Here is a 7,211-nt window from a genome sequence, read left to right on the forward strand (position 1 = left end):
ACGACCCGAGCTTGAAGGAAGGAATACAAAACCACCCCAAAGTGGGGGGCGAGTGGGGAATTATTTTATATACATATATATCAATCAAATCAAGGTGCTTTGCTGAAAAAAGATTATATTAAAATCTATGCTCATTCATTTGCAACAGTGAATACAATGTAACAAGAAGAGATTTTTAAAAGAGATATCTACCATGGCATGAATGGCTTGGCAAAATCTCAGATAACTGAGAAATGTGTACAGTTTATGAAATTACCACTTGTGAATATACTGGAAGATGTCTAAACACGTAATGAATAATTTCCATGCAATATTTAAAAAAATGTTCTGTAAGGTTGTCATCAGTATATTATTCTGTTAGTTTGATCATTAATTACCTTTTATTAGCTAAAAGTACTTCCCTTGAAAATAAATGACACAGTAGACCAGATTCATCTCAGTTTCTGGGCTGTTTAAGAGTTGAGCCTTGGGCATTTCACCAGGGGAGGTCATCTATTAACCTCAGCATGAGTTGTCAGTAACTTGTGTTTCAGCCAGCAGCTGTGTGGATAATAGAGAAAAGAAGAAGCTTTGCCTTTATTTTCTCCCTTCACAGTCACTGATGGCATTTTAAGGATATATTGTTTTATAGCTAGTAATGTCCACACACTCACACACATAATTCCAGACACCTACAAGAATCGATTTGTATGTCACAGCACTAGGCCAGCTTCCTATAAGATCTGCTTCACCACTGGTAATAGGAAATGTTCCCTAACATCTGTGGTCTCCTTCCCTCTACCTCCCCCTATCTCACTCTTTCTTCTCACTGCTGTGCTCTCCCCCTGTCTGTCTCTGAGCAGTAGAATTGAATTGAAATTGAATTAGAGCTCCACCACCCACTCGGCAAGATCCTGCAGCCCTCTGTCAGATAGCTAAACAGAGGGAGGAAGAGAGAGAGAAGGTTGCAGTGAGATAAATAGAGGGCAAGAAAAAAAGCCAAGCATAATAAAAATACCCCCTGCCCTATAAAGAATAAAGAACAGTCCTTACAGCCTCTTTTCTCGCCTGCACTTCAGCCTGATAAGAGTCAACACATTTTTTTTTCATGGAGAGTTGCAGGTGTGAACAAGAGACAAAAAATAATGAGAGAGAAGGGGAAAATAGAGGCTAAAAGAGCTGTTGCTTTCACCTCTCCTCAGCCTGCACTACACATGCCATTAGAGAATGAAGGGTGATTTTTTTATTGCAAAAATGCAACACACATGCACATAAACAAACATAGCGAGTCATACAAGTGGCCAAGGTGTTTAGTCTTAAGTTCTGCTTTACTTTGATTGATGTACTTTACTTGAAATAATATTCATTCAGCTGAGACACACAGCTAATTCAATTAATTAAATATAAATATATAGTATGGAGTGAACAAGTAGCTTTAAAATACAACCTCTTTCTTCATGTTCTTCCTAGAAAAAAATATAAAGTTACAATAAGTAACACAGATCCAGTGCCATTCATTGTGAACCTAATGGCACAGCAAACCACTCCTTTTAGACATAAATAGGATGCTAAACACAACTAAAATGGACTGAAAATCACTGGTTTCTCTCCCTCGCTCATTCACCCACACTCTTTTCTAAAGCTAGAGAGGCATTTGCATAATGCCTCCATATCCACGGGCCATTAGCGCTAGCATGAGTGGCTGGTGTGCATTCATTTATTGCCTTGATCAATCAATGCGAGTTACTGTACCGGTACAAACCGATGAAATTCCAATCCAGTAAAAGACAGTCACCAGAAAGAAAGAAAAAAAAGGCTTTTTCAAACATTGATGTGTCACACATGTAGATCAGACACACATTAAACTGCACAGACAGTCATTGGGAAAAGGTTTGACATAAATAATCATTTTAGATGTTTACAATTTACTGCATACTATAATTAGATTAAATAACTTGTCATTTATTGAGGACCCAAGGTAACTTCTTTGAAAGTGCCTCTCTATCATGGGATTTAAACGCCAATGTCACTGTTTGCAGCACAGGTGCTGAAGACACCACGCTGTAAAATGGTATGAGTTGTGATGGGAGACCATGACAGTGCAGTCAGTACTTAAAATACATTCTCAAGTCACATCCCACCCTCACTAGAATTACACAACTAAAAACATCTAAACTTTCAATTTAAACATTCAAACACATAAGACATTCTAGTCACTCAATATTAAATGATTTTTCTATATAAAATAAGATAGTGCCTGTTGAGAAGTTTGGCCATATAACAATCAGACACTATCATTTGCTTATTGTTTTGGGGGTGTCTTAAAAAAGAGTGCTTGGTTCTTTTTCTTTAATGTAAAGTTATATCTTCCTAGGTTCTAAATTTGTCATGTTTCCTGTTCCAAGAGAATGTTTACAGTAACCAAGGTCGTTGCTGTGAAGAGAGCTGAGAATAGGTGTCCATTAACAGAAAGACTGTAGAACAGTACAATGAAAATAAATGTCACACTCCCGTTCTTTAAAGCTAGTAACGGATAAACTCTTAAAATATAGCATACTGTATGTGCTACATAGGGTTTTCATATAATGCAATTTTCACCTATTTTATATTTCTTTTAAGTCAGCTTTTAATATTTGAGATAAACATAACATGCAAATTTAAGAGTAAAAGTCCCAAAATAATCTTAAAGAAATGTCACCAAACATGTACATACACAAATTGTTATTAATAGCACATTATATTTATTGAAACAGAAGAATGTTGAATGTTTGACAATGACTGAAAGCACTACATTTCTTTAATTTGTGTTCAATTTAATTCCAGTGTACTGGTAGGATTAATTACCTTCTATTGCATTCACTGGTGTAACAATCTAGAATTGTATGTCAAGACAAGACACGCACACACATATACCCACACAGGCTCCTGTTATCAGGACTTGCACATGCACTCACCACACACACGAACACGTCTGGCTGGCTATGTAAAAGCTCCATCATCATGTAGCTTGCTGCCAGCAAGGTGCCTTAGAGTTAGGGTTCAGTTTCACAGGCGCGCAGACACATGCAGGTTATATTGATGTTATTTGCGCTGTTGTTGCTGATTCAACTTATAGGTCACTGTAGCATAGGCGATGTGGTGAAGTATGTAACCAGGCACACTAACATGTGCGCACAAACGCTGTCTTCTCTCTCTCTCTCTCTCTCTCTCCCCCCCCCCCCCCTCCCCTCCCCCCCCCCCCAGCCACTAGCCAAACCTTCCTTCCTTCCTTCCTGCAACAAACAGTCACAATACTACTAACCCACAAAAACGGGGCGTAGTGTTTTGTGTGCGTGGCCTTAATAAATTCCTTTCTAGGCTGCCAAAATGATCCTGTAGCCAACATGAACGTGCTTGCTGAAAACACAGCGCGCGTGCGCAAACACAATAATTCTTCTTTAGCTCACATGCACTTATGTCTTCGCGCGGGTACTCATACACACACATTGCCGTTTATTTACAGTACTCAGCTGGGTGCGGGGCTGCTGAATTTAGCCCGCTCAAACTAGCCCACGTCTGGATCCACCGACCACGGTCTCAGGCTTGAGGGCGCGGGCGCGGAAAGGTAACGAGAAAAAGCTTCTATAACTTATACCGGGCTCAATTTTGACCTTGCAATGTTCTCACTGCTGGCTTGCCTGTGTACAACAGCACCTTCTGTCTACACCCCACCCACACCACCGTCCAAATACACCCTCTCTGTCTCCCCCCCGCCCCATTGCAGCCTCCAGACTAAAGGAAATCTAGAAATAACTCATATGGCTGCCCCTTTTTTTTCACCCCCCAACAACCACTACACCTCTGCTCCAGCTGGCACAAAATAATTAAAATAAACAGAGAGACAAGGGGAGAAAAGAAATGAGCCGTCATTTTGCACTGATAGAAAAAATGTGGGAGTTTAAACTTTACCTTTTCTCGAATATGGTTTCTTCGTTCACGGGGTGTCAGGGCGCAATTATCTTTCCAAATCCCATAATTAGATTGGTAGTGGTGATGATACTTGTAACTCCACACAGATAGGTTCCAGATAAGAGAATATGCCCCATATAGGTGTATACGTAGCTGTATCGAGGTAAATACCTGTAATAGCCGTTGAGTGGTGTAAATTCCGTATGGGTTTATAGTTCAATCCTGTCTTCCAGAGGGGTGCGTTGCATTCTCACAGCGCCCGACGACTATATCCTCCTCTTCTCTCCCCTCTCTCTTCCTCTCTCTCCTCGTCTTTTTCTCCCGGTTTCATCCCCCCATCCACTGGCTGAGGAATCCCATCCGAGAGAAACTGAAATGATCTCCCTCCCTTTCCTTCGACCGCTTCTTTTTCTTCTTTTTCTCCCCGGCCAGCAGTACGTCCTCTCCCACCTCCTCTGCTGCCAGTCGCTGTCCTTGCACAGGTGAAACAGGAAAGATTCCAGTACAAGAAAAATATATCCTATGCAAAAGGGTGGAAAAGTCTTATTCCAGGGTAGAGTTTGTTGGTTATGAAGCACTACTAATTAATCCACAGAATTAGCTTTCCTGGTTTACTGGAGACCATTAAACCTTTTCAGTAACGGATTTTTGGATTTTCACTTCTCAGACGCCAGCTCCTATAGCTCTCTCTTTCTCTTTCTCTCTCTGTCTCCGATATGTTTACGTCGCTTACCCTCTGTTAACTCTGTATGGGTGAAGAGAGCAGAATAGTCAAAACAGAATTTAGTAAAGTAAAGATGAGGTAACGTCCCAGTAAAGCGGCGAAAAGCTTAACGGTACAATGCCGGTGATCCTCGGCCCTCCTCACCAGTCGCTTCTCCAGTAGCGTTTATCTATATAGCGCAGCGATTGTCATTACAGTCATGTTTGATACAATGAATGTATACGACTTCCTAGGGCTATTTTCAAAATAAAACCCATCTATCAGGCATTTCAATAATGTGCAATAAGCCTGCGTTTTCATGTATTGTTTCCAATAATATCATACGGGGTGTGATTAGTTCCTTGTGTCTGACTGGATGGCTCTAATTACCTCCAGACTTTTATGGACACCAAAAGCCCCATGTATTGACTTGCAAATGTGTTTTGGAAGATGCAATAAAAGATTAGAATATCCGTTTAAATGGAAATGGCCATGTCCACATTATCTCCTAATTTCAGGATTGTCTCATACAGAGGCCCTGTGTCAAACTATAGTTTTAACTCCTCCATTATTGAAGTTTATTTTGTGTTCCTATGCGTGATCTGTTTAATTAGAATGCTTATAGTAACTGTATGCTGCTGCTGAATATTAAGAGAGTCATGGTTCATTTTTACCAAAGCCCACCCAAGATGGTTAATCCAGACATACAGCCAGTAATATCAAATGAGTAGTTTAAACAAAACAGGCTTTGTGGATTTAGTAGCTAATTATATTATTTTTGGATAATGTGACAAAAGTAGTGGTGGTTATAGAAATCCCACTTTGCCTTACCAGCCGAGGGCCTATTTCTTTAGTTTGCGTTTGAACCAGATTTCAAATTGAATAATACGTGGTCTTTTATTTTGAAGTACAGATCGCCTTATTTCCGAATTGTGCCTTTATAATCCTGTTTCACTTCACGCATCGGAAAGCCTGCTGCAGAGAAGTTGGTGAAAAAGCTTGTTCAAGTGGACGCTTAAATAAACTTATAAAGATCAGGCTTTTTTGCCAGACTGGGGTATTTCAGTCTCCCCCTGCTCACCTGTTATTCCGCACGCTAGACTAGAGCATGAGAGGTATTAAAAAGTGCCACTGCCATCCTTTTCTGTCCCATTTGGAACCGCAGTATCTCTCTCTCTCGCTCTGCTGTTATACACAATACTGAGAACTATTTAAGAGCTGAACAAACATAAGTAAAGGAGAAGAGAATAAATCATAGTTTGTGAATCATCCTTGATACTGGATAAAAAAACAGTGGGTTAAAAATGCCTCTAACTGCAGCAATGAACAAGGTTTTGGGAGAAATATAGAAGTTTCTATTTATAGTTTGGAAACAACAATATAGGCTATTAAGGCTCAAAATGGGTATAGCAAGGTGTGACACTCATAAAATCTCGTTTTCTTTCCACAGTGACACTGAATATAAAAGAAAATGCAGCTTCAGTAAAGCAGCATTACAAGTAAATAATGGTTTAATGATCTACAACTAAAAAATATTTTCCAGAACACTGATAAGCCTGACTGTGACCTGCTGAAGGTGGACCTGAAGAAGATATCAAAGGCAGAGAGCGTCTGAATGTGTGTTAATGTGAAACAGGGCATTGCTGTCAAAAAGCATGCATTTCTGATATTTAACAATATGACCAAATTATATTATTGCAAAAAAAAATGCATTTCTTTATTTGGGTCTCTTTACAATCCATTTCTGCAACTGTCCACATTTCTTTTATCAATTGCAGGAGATCAGTGAATTTCCTCCTCTTGATGCCATTAACCTTTAAGGTATCACTAAGGCCTCTTCATCACCAGTCAGTCAATAACTGTAAAAGCAAAATGTTACATTCAGTGTTCACAGGTGATTGATTGCACTGCTGTAAGAGAGTTACTGGGTCGGCAACCTTAAAAGAGTTCACCCAATCTTAAACGAGGCATTAAAGAACTGCTATTGTGTAAAGTTAATTTAAGTGGTTTTTGGATTTGTTTTAATGAAATGTGATATTTCATCTTCTGAATGAGCTTAATGCATTTGGAAATCCTGCAACATGTGAGCAGTGCTACTGCAACACCACAGAATGATTGGTCATGACAGTAAACCAGCGTAATCTAACATTCAGGCTACTGCTGCCAATCAATTTATTGATTACCTCTTAACAGCTGTTAAAGTCAGTGAGACATTCTCCTGTGGCTGATGTGATAACTCCCACTGCAATCACTATTCATTTGACAGTGACATGCTCATAAATGTGGGAGAGCGACACTTAGTTAACCATTTAAAGCCTAATCAGATTTGTCGCTCAAGGTGTGCCTCTATTCAGTATAAAATCAATCGTCAAAACAAACAAACAAAGAAAACCTCACTTTGTCAAAGTTAAGGGTGTAATAAATGACACTGATACTGTTTTACTGTCATAAAGCATGAAGTGACCACAATGAACTATATCTGCAGAATTGGTTTGGCAGAATTGTTGATCACTTGTGATTCAGTGATTACTAAACCATGTGCAGAATTTAAAAAAAAAATTCCTTTCAGTGTTCACTTCCC

At 39.5% G+C, this 7,211-nt stretch overlaps 1 protein-coding gene across 3 annotated transcripts in view; it reads right to left on the reverse strand.

The window, feature by feature from the left end:
• Positions 1 to 4,796, reverse strand: part of lrfn5a (leucine rich repeat and fibronectin type III domain containing 5a) — a 144,122-nt gene extending 139,326 nt beyond the window's left edge. For 2 of the 3 annotated variants that reach the window (XM_020621982.1, XM_020621984.1), the window contains exon 1: positions 4,099 to 4,796. The gene's annotated coding sequence lies outside the window, so the exon portion shown is untranslated. Of the gene's footprint in view, positions 1 to 3,927 lie in introns of all 3 variants that reach the window. The other variant, XM_020621983.1, reaches the window with a different exon arrangement.
• Between the last annotated feature and the right edge of the window lie 2,415 nt (positions 4,797 to 7,211).

Source organism: Monopterus albus, unplaced genomic scaffold (assembly GCF_001952655.1).
Source record: "Monopterus albus unplaced genomic scaffold, M_albus_1.0 scaffold270.1, whole genome shotgun sequence".
NCBI lineage: Eukaryota > Metazoa > Chordata > Actinopteri > Synbranchiformes > Synbranchidae > Monopterus > Monopterus albus.